The sequence below is a fragment of the Blennius ocellaris genome (genome assembly GCF_963422515.1).
Source record: "Blennius ocellaris genome assembly, chromosome: 10".
Lineage (NCBI taxonomy): Eukaryota > Metazoa > Chordata > Actinopteri > Blenniiformes > Blenniidae > Blennius > Blennius ocellaris.
Genome location: NC_137659.1, coordinates 7877166 through 7897615, shown reverse-complemented (window position 1 = coordinate 7897615; position 20450 = coordinate 7877166).

Below are 20450 nucleotides of genomic sequence, written 5' to 3'. Positions count from 1 at the left end.
GCTCAAGACTGGTGACCTGAGACAGCATCCAAACACACGTGCACAGGGAGAGTATGGAGACTCACCCCACCACCACCACCACCACCTCCATGTGTTGACGTATGTGAGCATTCCTTTACACACACGCGCGCACACACACACACACACACACATACACACACACACACACACACACACACAAAGAGACAGGCCGAATGTGGCACAATGAGAGGGAAATTGAATCATTCAGTGGAAACTGGTAGGGATTCGGGGGGATTAGCAGGGATTTCTTTTCACTCTTTTGGGAGTGCTGCTTGTGGAAAACTCAAACAATCAGACTTAGACCAACCCCCCCCCCCCCCCCGAATGGGTCTCAACCCTGATGGGTCTCAACCCTGGTCCACCCGCACAGCCGGGATCCAGGACGGGTTGGCCCGAGCTGCCCACCCGGAACGTCTGCACAACTGTAACCATGTAGAGGCGGGTGGCGGCAGGGGGCCAGTGTGCATAAGGGTGAGTGATTGTGATATTAACTGACATTGTGCTGCGTGTTGTCATTATGAAACTCCGCTGTGACCTTAATCCAACATCGCTAAAGGCACTTTGATGCTTTCAGACCAACCTCTGACTCTCTCTCTCTGTCTGTTGGTCTCTCTCTTTCGCTCTTGTCTTTCTCTGTCTCGCTGTCCATCTGTTGCCCACTTTTCAATGGACAGTTTCAAGGCCTGCTCAGCATTTCAGAGGCTTTAAACAGCTCTATTGTAACTTAGAAAGCTGGATTTAGACACCGAGAATGAGCGAGACAGAAAGCAGAGGAGAGCAAAAAAAAAGGAAAAGAAAAGAAAAGAAAAGAAAAACCCCTCCAAAGTGTGGCGAGGGAGAGAAAGAGAGTGGGAGAAACCATCCATATAATGCCTCAACGTTATTATGAAGAGGGTAAAAAAAAAAAAGCCTCTCCAGCTCCCCTGGGTATTAAAATGACAGAAAAAGACTAAATATGAAACAAGTGGATAAACAGATTAAGATACAGGAGGGAAAAAAGGCTTTAAACCCTCAAATGATGTACCAGGATGCATAAAAACAAGTGGAGTGGCAGGAAGATCAGCCGTTGGGCAGATTAAAGTCTCTCCAGGTGGGATTAAATTTGGAATCTCCTTGTTTGCAGTCTGTGCTACCATTTCCGAAATAATCACCAACTCCGCAAGTCTGCTTCGTGTGAATCTCTGCAGCTTAATATCCCCTTTCATCTGGACAATTGTGTGGGGACAACCTCGGCCAACATACAGTTGAACCAAAATGTTGGAAAATGTTGAGTTACATGAAATATTCACCAATTAGCCATTGCTGCATGCCCACCAGTTAGCGAAGTGAATAACGTTGATTTACATGCTACAACGGCACCTGTCAGTTTGCGCGATAAATGAGGCAGCGAGTGAACATTTTGGGTTGAAGTGGGAAAAAATAAAGGAGTGTTAACAATGTGGGCAGCTTTGTCATATTTAAACTTTGATGGCTGACAGATGAAGCAACTCTTAGGATTTCAACCTTTGTTGACTCTTACATATCTTCAAAGGTCATCTCCTGCTCTAAGACCATCTCCAAACTGAATAAAAGGAGACATCAATGGAAGGCAGAAAATACCTGGTAAGTAAAAGAAAGAGGGGAAAAAAATATTTCAGAGAAAGGATGTGAAAGAATATGTAAAATAGAATGGAACTCAATGTGTTTGCTGGAAAAATTTAATCTTTACTCAAAAAAAAAAATCTGCTCTTGTGTGCTTTGTGAGGGAAACGAAACTACGGAGCTCGATCCAGGCTCCAAAGGTTTGTTCAATTGAAAAAAAAAAATGTGATTAAAAAAAATATATTTTGAAACTGAGCGTTCAAGGCTTGATCTTCAATTTCAAAAAATTAAAAACACTGTATTCAAAGTAAAAGTAAGTGTACAAAAAGTTCACTTTAGATAGAATTTTGATTCAACTCTTGGATTCTTTTGATAAAATCATTTATTTACATTTTTCAATGTTGAATTTTTTTCAGTTGCAGGTTTAATGTTTTCAGATTAGGATCTTATTTTTTTCCACATTCAAATCCTGTTTAAGTTTCAATTATTTTTCCTCTTCAAAAACTTTATTTCACTTTCAGATCATATTTTTTTCAGGTTCAAACTTTTGTCCCTGTCCTGGTGTGGAGGTGTGTCTTTAATCAGTTTAACTTTTATACATTTGAGTTACAGTTAGAGCTCTGGCAGTGCTAAAAGCTTAACATTCACTAAAGTGTTTTACGCTCAAGAATGTGGACCTATATAAAACCAGGAAAAGGTCTGAAATTAACTTTGTGGGAGTTAATTCACCACTCGACTTTTTCCTGTGTAGATCAAACAATTACAACAGAAAAGGACCAAAATCGCAACATGAAATCAATTTTACAGAAACATGGTAGTGCAAAATACAGTGAAATATAAAAAAAACCCTCCTATAGATCCATTGTAACCATTTTGCTTGGAGGTTTGTCGGGCCCATTGGAGCCTTTTGCCGGCCAGTTTTGGCCCACGGGTCTTATGTTTGACACACTTGCTGTAAAGTGAAAAGTGACATTTAAGCTGAGAGGAGTGTCACAGCGCAGCACCTTACTGCGGGGTGGCGGAAGCCCATCCATTCTGGAAGCTGGTCCAGCACAGATGTTGAATTTGTCATTGCTGTTTCAGTAATATTTAGGTTTTTAAATGACAGTGTTGTTAGTCCTGTACCAAAGCAGATGAAAACTGTACTATGAAACTATGTGGCATGATGCGTGGATGTTTTAACATCCTGCAAACTAAGCTCATCTGAAGAAATCACAAAAATCTTTAAATATTGTTTAGTTATTGATCATTGACACCACACTGCCCTATGAAGTTAGTCTGGATGAATGACAGATGAATGGACAAAAAAGTTAGATGGATGGGAATTTCAAATATTCCAGATATTCAGCATTTATGAAGGGAAAACACAATATAAGTGTTTTGTTACAACCCAGCTCCACTAGTAGAAAAAAGTGAGGAGAGGAAGTAACAAAAACCAGGTGGGATTGATACAATAAATGGAAAAACGATCCTGCCTCAGGCTCATGGAGGCAAAAGGAACCACTTCTAATGAGCCAAAACACTTAAAACAACGTAAAACCCACACACCTTACTAAAAACCAACCCAAGTCTCAGCCTGTGTAGGAATCATGTTAAAACCATAAAACTATATGTGTAGGGATCAACACACCATAAACACACAATTGCACCAAATAAGGTTAAAAGGTAAGAGAGTTTGGCTCCCCAATTGGGGGATACTGCCATATCTGGCAACGCTGGTCAGCCAGTGTAAATCCATTTTGAAGTGGTTGTTGAATATGACAAAATTTAGACACGATGAGGGAAAGAAGAAGGAGAATAAGGTAAAAATAGCACAGCTTTTATCATTTTGGCGAAGACCCTACCTCTGGCACTTATCCGTGACGTCAGTCACACGTCAATGATGAAGCAATCGCATGTAGAACAATATCCGAATTGGTACCACATATAAATGAGGCCTGGGTCTAGTTTAAAAAAAAAAAAAAAAAAAAAAATCAGAATTGGTGCTTTCACACGGCCAAAAAACAGGTCGGATGAGTCACTTATGAGTAAAAAAAAATCTGAATTGCGTCACATTTCAGTGTGAACGAGGCCTTAATCTACAAAAATGGTCAAACAAAAGAACTCTGCTCGCACTGTTAAGCAGTGGGCTGAAACCAGTAATGAAAGTAAGAGGTTTGACCAATGGTGGTCACACAGAGCCACAAACAATACTGCTAATTAACTGAAATTCATAGCAGTTATACTCAGCTGGAATGAGTCAAATTTAAAAAGAGTTAATGCAGGGCAAATATTTACAATGCCAAGGTTAAGCGAACAAAGAGCAGAGTTCACAAAGAGGCAAAGCAGCACAAGCACACAAGAAAATTGTCAGAACTGAGTAGAGCAGCCATCAGCTGGAGCTGATTAAGTAGCATCAGATGGTATAATGGTATGGTAGATCAGGATGAAGAAGGAGGGAGTCAGGAAGGGCATTCTTGACCCTTCACAGTAAAACACACATTAGTTACACGCACAGAGGGAGGATGAGGCAGTACAGCCTGTGGGCTCTAATACATGTATTCACATGAGATGAAAAAGACCCCGTTGACACGACAATGTTTTCAAGTGAAAACAGAAAACCTTCATAGAAAAGGAAAAACAACAACAAAAAAAACATTTTCGAAAAGGCTCGCAAGGTAGAACTTCTCAATGTTCATATCGTATTGTTCTCATGTGAGTGTATGGATTAATTACAAAAAACAACCAACAGCGCCAACTCGTGGCCTGGCATGCCTATAAATAAATAAATAAACAAATAAACAAATAAATAAACAAACAAACAAACAAATAAATACTATAAGGTAGCTCGCTTCACCATCACCAAAAATACTGATCTCTTCAAAAAGTTGTTATTTTCAGTGGTAATTAAACATGAATCCATAAAATTTTTGCATTTGTTTTAATACGTGCTTCATCCACACTGGGGTAATTAAAGACTCCATCTGAGTTTCCAAAAAAGACCAATTTTAAACCTGTTGTACGTGCAACTAAAGATCTGAGTTGGTTTGATATAAGTCCAAAACGCCTGCTGTATTTCCAATGCAGTGCTTTATATTGCCAAACTCTCAATGCTCCAATTCAACAACCAACTTAAGTTCCCACATTCGAGCACAGTTGTGCTTACAACTACAAACGTGGGCGTAATTAAACGAATGTAGCAATTATAGCGTCATTCCGGCACTGCGCGGTCCGGGCGGTGTGAGTACATTATTAGTTGGAGCAAAAAGAGTGGAGCAGCAGCTGCAGTTAGAACGAGCCTAACGACAATAATAAATACATAAAAAGAACAATTACGCAGAATCCTCTCACCCGCACTGTTTAGTAGCAACTGGCCCTTTGATGGACCGTGAGGGCAGTGCAGGTCAGACTTTCTGAGAACACACTGTTCTGATGGTCCCAGCAGAATCAAAACAAGCACATGCCACCCAACATAAGATCTTATCGAGTCCACGACTCAATTTTCTATAAAAGCATTCACAGGCCCAAAATCTCCCAGAACACTTAATACTGTGCAGGGTTGCAGGGCGCTGAAGCCAATCTCTGCTAATGTTGGGTCAAGAAAGGATACACTCTGGACAGCAATAACAACCATATGAAAGAAAATGATCAGATATTTACAAGTAGGTACTGTAAAAACATTCATAAATGGTAAAAATCAATCAATATACTATGCCCACTATAACCAAGTCAGAGTCTGAGCAGGTCTGGAGTCTGATGATGCACAAACTGTTGTAAAAGTCTATCACAGAACCAATACAAAAATGCATTTTCATTTCAGAATAGATTGCTATTCAGAATTCAACATCTGACACGTGGAAAACATTGCAGTTTACTTCTCAAAGCACCAGTTGGTGCTGTGTCTTGTTTTACAACCATTCGTGTATACATGCAGAAGACATCCATCCATCCATCTTCTTCACTGCTTAATCATGTGCAGGGTCACTGGGATCCCAGATAACTATGGGCGAAGGCTGGATAGACTCTGGACAGGTCCCCGGTCCATCACAGGACAAACACAGAGAGACAGACAACCACACACACTCACAGTTACACAGGGAGGACATTCAAACTCCGCACAGAAAGGAACCAATGACCTTCTCGCTAAGTTGCGTGAGCATTTAACCACTGTGCCACCATGCAGTACATGCTGAGGACAGTGCTATGGTAGGATTTTAGGTTCTTTCAAACTGTTTCTTTATCATTCAGGTCCGCTCAGTTTCTGGTGTATGTTAGAAATATACCTCCACTCAAGTCAAACTACACATACTCTCTTATTATTGTCGTTGATCTTGTCACACGTGTCCAGAAAATGTTATTATTCATACAAATTCTTAGTTGGAGACATAGAAATCATAAAAAAAAAGTTGCACGCTGGAGGCTGTTTTCAAAAAGTTTTCTGTGACGACCAACACATTTGTCGTGTAAACAGCCCACATTCAACGAAGCCTTGCCATTTTCTCCTCCAAGTTTCCACTAATGCACACAGATGGGTCAAGTGTGAAGCACTACACTACTGTGTGGCCTTCGAAAGGGAAAACGATTTTTAAAATTCAATACAAAAATCTGATTCACATTTTGGGCATTCACGCCAGACAAATGTAAATTAGTTTGCCTTTGATAAGCCTCACAAGCCCTCAAATAATACACAACACACTGCAGAGGCCTCTGCTGGTTTATTCATTTCGGAACGTTCGTGTGGATTGGACATGGCTCTGCATCAAATCTGCTCACAAATCCAATGGATCTGTTTGCATCAAACTGTTTCTTCTGTTCACTGGGGGGTTTTGTAGTTTCCCAGTGGCGGTTCCAGCGACTCTTGTAGCACAACTGTGGATTTCTCCCTGCTGGAAAGAAAAGCTTAAAGCCTGGCCCTCACAGACAGGCTCAACGCAGCAGGCTGTTTTTGGACTATGGAAAAATGCTCAGTACATCATAAGGGACTATTTGTGAATGTTTGTTGGAGTCCGCATCAAAGAGCCACGATTCAATTTCACAACTTCAGTAATATTTGTTTTTGCCTCCATTTTGAACATTTTAAATGTGTTTCTGACACTTAACACATGAACAGATTTATAGTCACTCTCCTCTTTTTTTCTTCTTCAAAATACTTTAAACATATTAAGACATAACCACTTTCTAATGTATGTGCATCATAGTTTTAGAGATCTGTGTTTTTGGTGTCCATGGGGGGGGGGGTAGAAATAGACCTTAATTGTGCATTCTAATGCATTTTTATTTGTGATGATTTACAACTGTATCTAACTCACTCCAAACTTCACTACATGCAGTGATTTATGCCCTCTGTAGTTGACACATTGATTCTATCTGCACCCCTAAACTGTGCATCTGTACTCTGAACTCTGAAAAAGTTTTTATTATGTTCTTATTAGTTTGGAATTCAATATTAGATGCTTCTGCAAGCTCCCCGTAGCTTAGTCTCAAGATCTTAGAATGTCACAGTCACACATAATTTAATTGCTGAGCAAACAAGCATGATTGTCAATACCTATATCAAAATCAGCATTTTCACAGCAAAGAACATTTTATTCTTCAATGAAAAGCATGAATGATGAGCAGTTATCCAAACGTGTCAAAATAAATTGATTGATCATAGGTCTATAGAATTAGTCTCACTTGTGTGGATTCTGCAGATATAATTCCTCAGAATTTTGGAAATTGTTCAAATTCCTCCGCTCTGCCCCGGCATATGAACACATCAGGATAAGTCACAGAATTACGAACCAAAATCAGAGACCGCCTTTGAAAATGTATATCACATGGTATCAATTTACCAATCACGTTGCTCGTTACTGGGTGTAATGCAAAACCGAAAGTCACTTGTGAATTCTTTACTAGAACCGATAATTTTGTCAAAAAGAAAGATGAATTTATCCATAAATAGACAGTGACAAGTAGTGATGGTCATAATATACATATTCTAGATAGGTTTGAGCGACACTATTTTTACAGCCATAATGACGGCTGGACGACTCAGTCCATAAAATCATGATGTGTATATAGAAAGTTCAAAAAGAAAGATACATTTTCAACTATCTGTAATTAATTTAATTGATCAAAACGAAACTGAAAGGATCACATAAACACCAAATGAAGAGTGAGATTTGTCAGCACTATGAAAAATATAATTTGGTAGAGTTCAAAACTGGGCAACAAGCCAAGACAAATAAACATCATCAGCATTTTGGAAAGGTGGTCTAATAATTAGGTTCATTTGTGTGCATATTATTATCTTTCCTCAATAAATTCAAAGGTCATAATTGATTCTGACATTACAAAGTCAAACGAGTTAAAGTATATTTGTCACTGTAATGACATTTTTGTAGCGATGCATCAACACCACTTCTTTACAACACCACTCTTCTAACCTTTTGCTACCTGCTGATACTGAATACCAACATGAGTACTTAATAGATGGCATTAGAAATACAACTGTTGAATCACTGGTGAGCTCCAATACTCTTTAGCAAGGAGCAGGGCTCGGAGTAAAATACTCCTGGATCCACTGACCAGTTAAACTAATGAGCGACATAGGGCTTACTCTGCTGGTCCACATGTCCCTGGTGATTAAGTTGCTGGTGTTGTATGATGAGCTTTCACCTCATCTTGATACTTTGGAAGAACATAATTTACAATCGGCCTGAATTTTGTCATTTTCAGTAATATGAATGAATCTCCAAACAGCGGACATCCCTCATCCTGTCTTATGCCATGCAGTATCAGACCCTATACTGGATATTGGTGCATCCCAACATTTTAGGCTGTCATTTAAACCAAACACGAAGTGAAATGGAAAGGTATTCACTCGTTTCAGTCTTATTCATCTTCTTCTTTTACCCTTAATGTTTTCAGGTCTATATCGCCACCCACTGTACAAGAGTGTGTAACATCATGCCCCTCATCTTACACCTTAGCAGTGCTGCTGGGTAGCTTTGAACAATAGCATCGTGTGATCGCAAAAGCACTTGGTGAAAAATGTACTAAAATACAATGACCTCTGCACAGAACATCATTTGTAAAGCTGATTGACCATGTCCTCATGGGAGCCTTCTGGCTGGAATTCCACCATGATGAACTTTTCATGCAACCAATCAAGAATGTGTGAATATGGTACTCAGCCTGCATTGCTGCTGCCTCTTCTTGTGTTGGTAACTTTCTCTGACTTATAGAGAGATAAAATCACAGAGGAAACATTAAACATGGCAGCAGATGGATGACCACACTGAAGGAAATTAGTGTCAGCAGTACCATTCCATAAAACTCTCTCATCCAGATGGCCCGAGAAAGTAAGAATAACACAAGTCTGATGAGCACAGTGTTTCCAAGCTGTGCCATTGAAATGTTTGAATGGCTCTATTGTCAGATTCCAGTGACGATGACATAAATATGACTGCTCCAGGTTCAAGACAATCAAAATGCCTTGTTTAATCTGGTCGGTAGGAAGCAGAAAGCATCCGGCACATCCATCTGGGCTGTGTTCAACTGTTTCTCTTGGGGAGGGGGGGGGATTATGATTTCAAGGCCACTTCAGTATGAAATAGATTACAGAGAGTCTGAGCTGTCCTTCCCCATCTGTAATTCAGTAAACAAAAAAGCTGATATTATTTTACGACATGCTTCGGCTCTGTATTTAACCTTTGATGTGACTATCATTCCTGATCATATATCACTAGGACCTGTGGAGGACCATACTTCACAAGACATCTGATGATGTCCTGTGTTATCAGGTGCAAAGACATTAGTGGGAGGACAGTTTAATGGGATAAGTTGTGTGATGTGTCATGTATTTTCTGGTTTGTCAAGCACATCTCTCAGGTGCCCTTTAAGATTTCAGTAATTTTCACCTAAAGTAGTTGTTAGGTTACATTCAAACATAGATAAGAATGGTAAGGCCTCACCACAGCTCAATAACTCTCCAGGAAGGTGACAGTCATGCAGGAAGCGCTGTAAACAAAACCCCAATAAAGAGCCACTCTATACAGTGGAAGCATATATGGCTGTGGAAAGACAGAAACGGCACACACACAAAATGTGTGTAAGCGCGTAAACGCAAAACTTTTAGGAAGGAAGATACGTTATTAACACTGTATGCATGTGGACACATAGTGTGATTATGTATTCAGTAAGAAGGAACTGATTGAAGAAGAATATGTCCTTGCATATATTGAGATTAATGATGGAAATAACTAAAAAGGAACTAATAATAGATGCCTTAATTTAAAGTAATATTAATAAATGTAACAGGGATGAAGAAAAACCATTAAATAATAAAATGTAAACCTTGAGTTAGAGTAGGGAATTTGTTAGCAAATAACTAAAGAATGACAATCACTTCTGGATTAAACATTTCACAATAGTTCTTAGACTTTTGCCTCAGCATGTAAATAGCAGTGACAACATATTTTCATGTTTAACAGCAGCAGGTTGAGCATCCAGGAAACAATTGCTGCAGAGTCGGAGTCGGCAGTGCGGCCCAGAGAATCTTTGAATGAGATTCGCTTTAATTGTTTTCATTGTCGGTGCGGAAACTCTCCTCTTCAAAATCACCCCAATCATTCCAATTTCATTCTTTCTAAATGGAGCTGCGTTCGTTTCAACACTACCGTATCCTGTGATTTGCAGAGAGAAACTGCAAAGTATGTTTTACAAATGGTGTAGCCCTAATTTTACCCTATTACTCAGCAAATTTGCTAGAGAGTGAATAAAATCGAAAATAGTTCTTGAACATGTGTAATTTTGGCCGCCTGTCCAGCGTCTTCTTACAAAGTGTCTGTCACACTAATCAGAGCAAATAAAATGTATCAGATAGAGTTGGAAATGGGTTTCAGTCCAAACCTGTTTCTGACATAGTGAAGAAACAAGGAAAGTCAAAGTACAGCCATTACACGTCCACATAAAATAGGTTGGGCAACTAATTGGGGGTGATTGGTGGTCACTGTCTGGTAGAGTCGTACCAGAAGCAGCCAACCGGGACTATTAGAGAGTATTTCTCTCAAATGGATGGATGGATGGATGGATGGATGGATGGATGGATGGTCCAGAGAGTTAACACACAAAAGAACACACTATGTGTCATGAATTACAAGATTGGTTTGGTCAGATACACATGAAATATAAAAATGATTTGAGTGTATGGACAGAAACTTTTCTGGAAAGCTGTAGTGACTTGACAAGTATATCTGGACATTGAGAGATCGTAGTCAGGAATCAGACTTGATAAAGTAGAAAAACTGAGCTTCTTCTTAAAAAAAAAAAAAAAGGGCAAAGTGGATTTATACTCTTATGGACAACATAAAAGTCCTTGATGGCAAAAATAAACAGGATGATGGAGCACTGAAAGTCATCCATCCATCTCTTTAAGCCACTTTGTCCAACTTTGTTGTTGGATGGATTTAAACAAACACAAACACACTCACACCTGCAAGCCACTGAGGGCCCGTTTCCAATTGGCACTTACAGGCGATCTGATCACACGTGGCGAGCCCTGAAGCAGACTGTTGACAGGTGTCCATATCGTGTGTTAAGGGTACCTTCCTCGCTCAGAGCCTGATCATCATTGTACCCGTTTCTTTTCTAGGTGATGTGGCAGCTTGTCTGGCTATCAAACAGAGTCGATGAAGCTGTTAACATAACATACACTCATAAAAGTGAACAGAAAGAAATCAGATCAGCAATTTTATTACAACTTATATCAAGAGACATCTGTGTCTTTATAATTGCAGCTTGTTCTCTCCATGAGTAGCCTTGACAGCCCCGCTGTCCCTTTCGGTGTCAGCAGCTCGGTCGAAAGTGCCGAGTGTCGCTGTAATCACAGGTTTGTCTGAGATCTCTGACTTTGTTTTTGCTTGAATGTCTCCATGATATTCACGCCGCCGCTGCAAGCCGACGACTCTCCGCCCCGTTTTGCCACAGAAAATCATGAGTCACTCTGTGGAACAGTTGAGTGACGATCGGAAAAGGTCATTAATGTTTTAACACAGCGATGGCCGCGCTGTCACTTTACCAAATGCCACTCGCTGCAAAAATGTCGCTTTTGTCATCAGGAAAAAGCTTGAATCGTGTCACCCGGTTTGTGTCTTTGATGAAGCGGCAAAGATCAACCTTCAGTTGCTGCAGCTCAAGGCGAGAGGGAAAAGAACAAAGAGCATGTTAGATCGAGGTGAACTCCAGTCATCCGCGCCTCACACTTCATCCTTCATGTGTCTGAAATGAGTCATTTCACTCAAATGAGGCAAAAAAAAAAGAAAAAAAGATCAAAATGAGGAGGGAAGTGGAAATTTCAGATCGTCGCTATCTTTTTTCATTGTATGATCAAACTGGAGTTACAGTACGTTCCGTGAGGATCACATTTTCTGTTTATTGTGCCTTTTCCTTGCGAAGGTCTGATCTGAAGCAGGAGATCACAGGGAGCCTCCTGGTGTCCCCGGGTACATCTGATTTGGCGGTGTTTCTATTGACAGAGCGACACGTCTCAGTAGAGCTGACTTTAATGGCATCAAAGAGAAAAGGCGAGAGATTAAGAGAGAGGGAGGATAAAGAGAGGAGGTGGAATCGTAAAGAGAAAAATTAAATATACAGCTCCACTGGAGAATAGACAGAAGGAAATGATTACTTGAGTGCCAGCGCTGCAGGTCTGACTGAGGCAACAGAATATAGCACAGGAGCTCTTTTGATCTGCAGTCAATTGAATCATCACCTGCAAAATAATCCTCGGTGTGCTGTACAACGCTGCTTCCGAAAGGGCTGGTACAAAATCTGATGTGTGGGTACAATCGCAACGCAAGGATCTGCAAATTGCTCCAGCAGTTTTTTTAAAACTGAAAAACGTGCAAAGACCAGAAAGTGTTGATTTGGACTTTTAATTAAATTCAAATAAATGTGTTAATGCATCGACTATCACAGCAAAACATCAATAGTATATGCACTACACTTAACTGTGTTTTTTTGTGTTTGTTTGTTTCGTTAGAGAAACAAATGGAAACCGTGATTAATTTAGACGAGTCTCAGCTATCAATAAAAGTACAATATTATATTTTTTTAATAAATATATTTTATATATATAAATTTGTGATAATTTGTATTACAATTATGATAAAATACAAACCCTTCCCATTGCATATCCCCAACAGGTTAATCATGACTGAACTTCCATTGCACCAAGGTTGTAGTAACTAGTTTTGCATGAGTAGAAGGACAACAACAACAACAACAACAACAACAACATTTGTCTCCAGAGTGTCATGACTACCAGTCCGTATTCTCCTGAGGCTCAATAGTTTTATAGCTGAAAGTCTGTCGGAATAGCAATCCAACTTGGTTTCTTTGTACAGATGTTGTGTCCTTGCCGTTGTTGATATTTATATTGTGTTGTTCTCTGTATGTGCGTGTGTGTGGTTCCATTACAAAAACATGCCAACAACATTGTTTTTAGTGTTTCAGAGGTTTAAATGCGAAACATCTCTGAAACGAAAATGAAACAGCAATTTTATTTTATTTGATATGTTGTAGTGTATACAGGGTTTTAGTTGGATTTGAAAGCATGCCACTCACCACAAACCATGCTGCCATAATGACGTATTTCGTCTGACCAATCAGCATCCAGGACAGACTCTAGTGCAGGTGAGGACATGGGGATAAATAAAAGTAATGAAGACAGAAAAAAGTCCCAAACTGAAAAAACTTGAGTTTCACTCAGAGGTGTAAAGTTAAAAAGTATACAAAAGTGTGTCCATGTTGTTCACTTTATCTATGATAATGACACAATAAAAGCCTCTTTCTGGAGGCTGTTTATGCTCGTGAAGTTTAGTTATTTCCAGAAGAAGACGTTACCGGTCCCATTAATGACTGTTGAACAATTACATTGTCCTCACAGGAGCGCATAGAGCTGAAAATATCAGATTTTAATAACTCAACCAGACCAGAACAACCACGATCACACAACTTTACTGCTAACTGATATCACTTTAGGAGAAACTAATGAGAGAATCAGTCATCAGACCGATCCACTGTCAGCTCAGATAGAATAATACAGCTGTGCTCATCATTAGAACAAAGAATGTGGAGGGAGAACATGAACAACAGTTTCTACCAAGTAACTACATACTCTTTGTTCATATAAAATGTACAGGAGTGTTCGCAGTCAAGGGACGGCTGACATTTCCTGTCACTGTCGCTCTTACCCCATAGCCCTTGCTGATTCAAGTAAATCCACTCATACAAAAGGTGCAGAAAGGAACATGAAAGGTTACCCAGACTCAGGTGGAGAGATTATGCTGTTCTGGTTGGACGTTAGAGGAGAGAAAGACAGAAAATGATAGGACAGACAGATCCAATTGTGGGAAGGGATTCAAACAGTGGTTCCGGTAGAGGTTGGCACAAGCAAAGATGGACATGAAAATTGATTATGGATTTGTTACAGAATTTTGAACAATTTGATTAATCGAAAAAATTACATTGTTAATCGAGAGTGAAAATTGTTACCTGGGACCAGAGGATACATTAACCAAACATGTTAAGTCACCGCGAAATGGATCTAAAATAATAAGAGAAAAACTGGACGTTGCCTTTTATTTAGTTGGATTATTGAAGGTTTTCCTTCATTGTCTCCTCCAGACTTTTATAATTTTCCCAGTTTGCATGGCCTTGAGCCAATTCCAGCAGGCACTGGACAAAGGTTAAGGTACAGCCTGGATGCACTAATCTTCCTCAGGTTGGCCATGCTATTAACATCTCTCTCCTCTTGTTTCACATGCCCTGTTTTCACACCCGCCGTGTGCTCCTGTTACTGATTGCACTATTTCCTTCCTTGATTGTCATCGCTTGTATATCGATCACTGGCAATTCCGTGTGTATATAAGCATTACTTTCTCTTGTCTGTTGCCAATTTGTCCTTTCTCGTAAAGTCATTTCCTCCCAGCTGCGATCTTGATCAGGATTGGTCCCAGTCTATGACTTGATAGAGTTTAGTTGAGCCTTGCTCGGCCCTCTTGATACAAACGTCTGTGATTTCTTCTTTGTAACTTGACTGATTTGACTGCAATCGTCTATATAACAGTGTCAGAGTTTTACATGTGAGGCTGCTTTATTTAGAAGTTAACATGTTGTTGCATGGATGGATGAAAGGTTGGATGGAAAATAATAAACATGCCTATTTCTAACACAATATATTCATTTCCCTTGATCTGACATATTTGTGGTATTCAAATCTCTCAGGATTTGTCCAAAAATAATTCGACCTGGACAAAATAGTTAACCTATGTTTACTGGGTCGTGTTCCCCCAGGTACTGAGGTTACTGAGACAGATGTTTTAGCTGGATATTCAGGGTGATAGTCATCAGAGCAGACAAGTAGAAGTACACAGAGTTCAACATTTCAACTGCTGATTTTTTACTGGCGATACAGGAGTCCTGTAAATCAAACTAAAAGAAAAGACCTATTGATACTCTTAAATTTAGTGCTTGTACATCGTGATTCAACTTCATTGTCTCACTGCTATGTTGAAGAAAAGTTCCCTTTCACAATCTTATTGATCAATGGAGTACATTATAGATAGGAATATGTTCTTAACCCGGAGGCAAGTTTAAAAATTTTGAATTAGCTCCTTTATTGGTTGACAATCCAGACCCACCCCCCGGTCATAACTCTCAGGTTATTGATCGAAGACTCAAAGGTATAAGTGCTGTTGGAGATGTAGTAGTGAGTAATATATCCTTCCATTCTGGTAGATCAGAGGTTAGTCAAACATTCCCAAGCCTGCTTCAGAATCAGTGCTTTCATCAAGCACATAGGTGTGTTTGCTCTTTTACTGTTTTTGTGAGCTACTGAGCGATTTGTATAAAAGGGTAAAAAAAGCAATGTCGTACAATGCCAAGATGTATTACAGTGACAATCTACCGAGAAACCAAAAAATGTAAACTTCAGAAAGACGGGGCAGGCGCATCAAGGTAATTACATCCAAATCAAAAGCAAAACCATAACAGGAGGCATGTGTTTCAGGCCGATTCAAGTGAAAACTCATTACTTTTAGGCAACATTTTGAAAATGATTTCTGTTTATATGAAAACAGCGGAAACACTGAAAAAGATGTAGTTATACAATTGGGCCACTCATTGGCGCCGTTTGTTTTTGTAATGAAACTACACACATGCTCGCAGAGAACAATATGCTATAAGCATCAACATTTACATTGTACATGGCGAGTACACAGACATTCGTATTTGCAGACGACCAAGTTAGATTGTTATTAAAGGAGACTCATTGATAAAACTACCAAGTCAATCATGACACTCCTGAGGCAAACATTGTTGTCCATCGACTCCCACATGTGCAGAATAACCATTTAGTGTTTTTGCCTAAATTCTACAGAGACTAATTGATTCCAAACAGTAAAAATTTCCCCCATTTCTATGGAGATGGAGCATTTCAGAAAAACGTTTTGTTTCTATGGAGTCAGGGTTAGAGTGTTTTCGAATAGTTGTGTTTTCTTCCATTTCCACTGGTGGCTGCGGACATCCAAAATGTGACGAAAGATTTGTGTTGAACATGTTTTGTAAAGAGAGCCTCAGTCGTTGCCATCTGTTCCTTTCTGGTCAGAATGGTGGCATCTGCTTTTGAAACGGAGCCTTCTTATCTGTTGAAGCCAGACTCATAAATTGAGACCAGTAATAAGTGGCAGTGCTGGGCTCCATTTGGTACTTCTTGGTAATCCAAACAGTAGCTTTTAAACAAGTCAGAGCATGACAAATTAGACTGTTAGCTACAAAACACAACCAATTTTTTTTTTTTTTTCCAGCATTCACACATCTTTTGTTGATGGAACAAAAGAAAACATTGTCATAAAACCCTCTCTCGGATTTACACTTTAACAGTAATGCAACAAATTGATATTTCAAGCAGCTTCTTCCATTTGGCCTTTTGTTTTTCATGTTTTCTCTAATATGCAATTCTTCCGATTCCACACAAATCCTCCCAGGGGGAAACAGAACTCTTGAATTCTTTTCACTGTTTTGCCTTTCTTCACCTTTTGACTTTTTTTTGTTACTCTCATGCATAAAGTGGTTCAGAGATTAAAACGGAGCTCTTTGCTTGATTTAACAAAGTAACAAGGGAAGCATCAGATTTGAAACTTTGCAGACGACAACATTTCCAGAAGGGAGCTTCAAACCCGATGCAGAACACGAGGTGCCAGGGAAACCCACAGAAAAGCCGTCAGACTTCAGAGAGAGGAACGTCGGGACGCAGAGTGAACACTGCAGCGAGTCAGACGCTTTGCCACATCATTCGCACTTCTCTCTTCTGCTGAAAAACAATGATGAGCCTGTTATAAATAAGTGGCAAAGCGGGAGGGGAGTGTGTTAACTAAATATCACAGGCACTTAACTCTGTCAAGTACATGCATGCAAACAGCTCACAGCGCGCACACGCACAGGTAAATTGTTGCTCCTGATGGACACAAAGAACTGTGAGAGTGTTGTCGTCAGGCTCTGTGCTGAATGATGTGCCAGTACAGCTTGTCAAGCTCAGAAAAGCACAAAAGCCAATCACTTGTGGGAGAAGATAATTCTATCTTTTCCAATTCTGTCTATTGTAAAGTGTGCACGACATGCTTTTTTTTTTTTTGGCAGTTTTAACAATTTACTATTTTCCTTGGCCGGATTGGAGCCTCTTGTGGGCTGGTTTTGGCCCACGGGCCTTATGTTTGACACATCCTGCTCTAAATGCTCCGAGTCACTGATGTGCATTAGGAATAGAAATCAGTCTGTGTTGCAGCCACACTTCTTCCAGACTGATAATACGTTCGACTTCAAACTGATTTGTTTTTCATCCAAACAAAAGCTTTTAAAAGAATTGTTTGTTTTTCTGACCCTTGGCACTGCAGCTCACTCTGCACACTGCGACAATGTATGTCAGAGTGGCAACATGCAACAGCAGACGACGAAGCATAACCCCGAATCATCTTCTTTGACCTTCATCCTCTGGTCCCCAACACATTCATTCTCCAGGGACATTACTCTTCTTGTCTTAATTTTTTTTTTTCTTCTCCTCTCCTCACTCGGCACATCTCATTTGCCTCAACTTCAATTCAATTCAATCTTTGGCTATTCCTCTAATTGTTTCTCCGACATGCACAGTGTGTTTTTGCAAACCTGGGGATCAAGCAATCGGTTAAAAATATGTAAAAATTCAATCTTACTTCAACATCACATATCACTGTGGCGCACCCGCATGCACGCACACACACACACACACGCAGCATTATTGACAGAGACTCTGGTGTAGGCACAGATGTTGGGGCTTAATTTGTTTGGATAAAGTAGCTTAGTCGTAATTACTGCTTCCTACCATCCTTAAAAGGAATTAACGTAATGTGAAGTCAAAATCAGGGCGCAACTCTGCGTGCGACAGCATGCAACAACAACATTAAGGGAAAACTCAATTAGGTGGAGTTTATGTCAGAGGCTGAGGATGTGAGGCAGTCAGCCAGGTGAGTGATATGCCATTCTTTTGAATGTTTTCACCCTCTGGGGAATGCTTCTTTTCTTGTGTGTGTGTGTGTGTGTGTGTGTGTGTGGGGGGGGGGGGAATTAAAGATCAGATATCAAATACCATATAAGATGTAGGTCATCCCCTGGCCTGCAGAAGCAGCTGGAGCAGCTCCAAAATTAAATATAATCCTTGAATCAGAATCGGGCAAGTTATGAGCTGGCCCCATGTTAAAGTGACATCACACTCATATTTCACAGCGTGGATGTTTTAACATCTGCCAGCCTTTACGATCATTTCCCACCACCATGTTCCACACCTACATGCCAATAAAGAAGGATATCTACGAGCTCGAGAGAAGCAACGGTGGCCTCATACCTTTATATATTTAAACAAGAAATGTCAAAACCTACGCACAGCACATTTACTGCAATTATTTCTATAGAAACTTAAAATGGTATAAAGTGTCTGTTGCAGCAGCCGCTGCCTATTCATGTGTTTGTAAATGTTTGTGTATATTAGAGTTAGAAGACTTTAAAATCATGGCATGTTGTTGTATGTGAAGTCTGCAGGTAACATCTGCTTTCACACATCCTATTCCGACTCTTCTTAATTAGTATTTGCATTTCTCAGCTTCCCCTTCTCTTCTGTTTTTCTCTGTATCCAGAGTCCTCAAATTTCAGCATTTTTAGTTAGTCAACTTTTCATAAAATCGTCATATGCTCCACTATGTCACCATCACTACTTCAGCACTCTGGCCAGCCTGAGTGTAAATCCATCACTCCAGAAGTCTCTCTGCTCTCCTCTCACTCGGGTCAACTACCACCATTTTCCAAAGTGTAGGGGGTCCCATTTATGTAATCCTTAATCTGGAACATTTCCATCATGCAGCCCTTATCATCACTGTTCTCATCCACGAACGGTGAAGTCAATTTCAAAATGTCTGGAAATATTTGCCTGTTTGAGATTTGTTTTGGCTTTTTCTTTCCCCTCACAAAAATAGTAACTGAGAATCTCTCAAATTCTTGTTTCCATCCATCCAAACTAATAAGTACTGTATAGGGCCCAGCCAGTACTACGATGGGAGACTGCTTAGGAATAACAGCTGCAATAAGCTCTTATCGTGAAGGTATCATTATCTTGCTATTTGTGGGACCGTCTGTGTCTCTCTAAGATCTCTAGAGCTATTTGGGCGGAAGTATTATACACCTGGTAAGGCCCATGCCAAACAGGTGAAAGGCTAGAGACCAGATGAAGAGTGATCCCTTGGCCCTCCAGGTTGGACATTGGCCAGTGAGCTAATAAACCCCTCCTGTAAAACCTTTGTGTTACAGAAACCGTAACTAGCATAGTCACTCTGGCCAACTGTGGGGAATTGTCAGGGAATTGCAGGTGGACCCAAATGCAGACTCGCCAGGTGGTACAAAAAAATGGAGTTTACTTAGGAAATAAAAGTCCGGGGAAGTCAAAAACCCCAAACTGCAAAGTCCAAAAATCAAACAGGTAACACAGGGGAACTGGGACCAGGACATGAACGAGACAGGTTGATGAAATGAACTGACACAGACCACAGAGAACAGGAAGCTTAAATCCACTGGGAAGGGGCAGACACAGGTGGAACTCAACGATGGCTGCACACTGAGGGAGAAGGCCATTGGCTAATTGGAAACATAAGGTGTGACACACAGGCACAGTCACAGAGACCCGACAGGAATGTGAAGTACAAGAACTACTTCAATGTACCTTCAATTTATGTTTCTGGACTGTGGGAGAAAACTGATACATGCACAAGATTCCAACTGGACTCACAATCTGGATATTCCCACACTGAGACGACCATCACCACCGTTGAGGTTAATTCCCACGAACTACAAAGTGTGTAGACTGAAAAAGGCCACTTTATGACAATGACCTCATTAAGGTTTGGGTCGTTTAGCAGTGTCTGTATTTCCTTTAAGAGATTCATTGACAACTGAATCCAAAATCACTGAGGACTGAGGAGAGAATTTGCATGTAAAAGGTCAAGAAAAACAGCCACAAGCATCAAAAACAGGAGTAAGTTTAAATAGCCTATGTTGTGTGAATTTCAAGGGATTGCCATGCAACATACATGCAAATCAGAGGTAAACATTGACATTTACACCTAAAATTTGTGAAATATTCTTGCAACATTTGTGCAACATGTGTAAAATACTAATTACCCATAATTCTACACATTTTTGTCAAACTGCTTGAAAGTGGGAGTCTTTTCGAGCCTCACACAACCGTTTGGACAAACATTTGTCAACAGCAGTGAATTTCTCTTTGCTTATTTCCCCTAAAACTG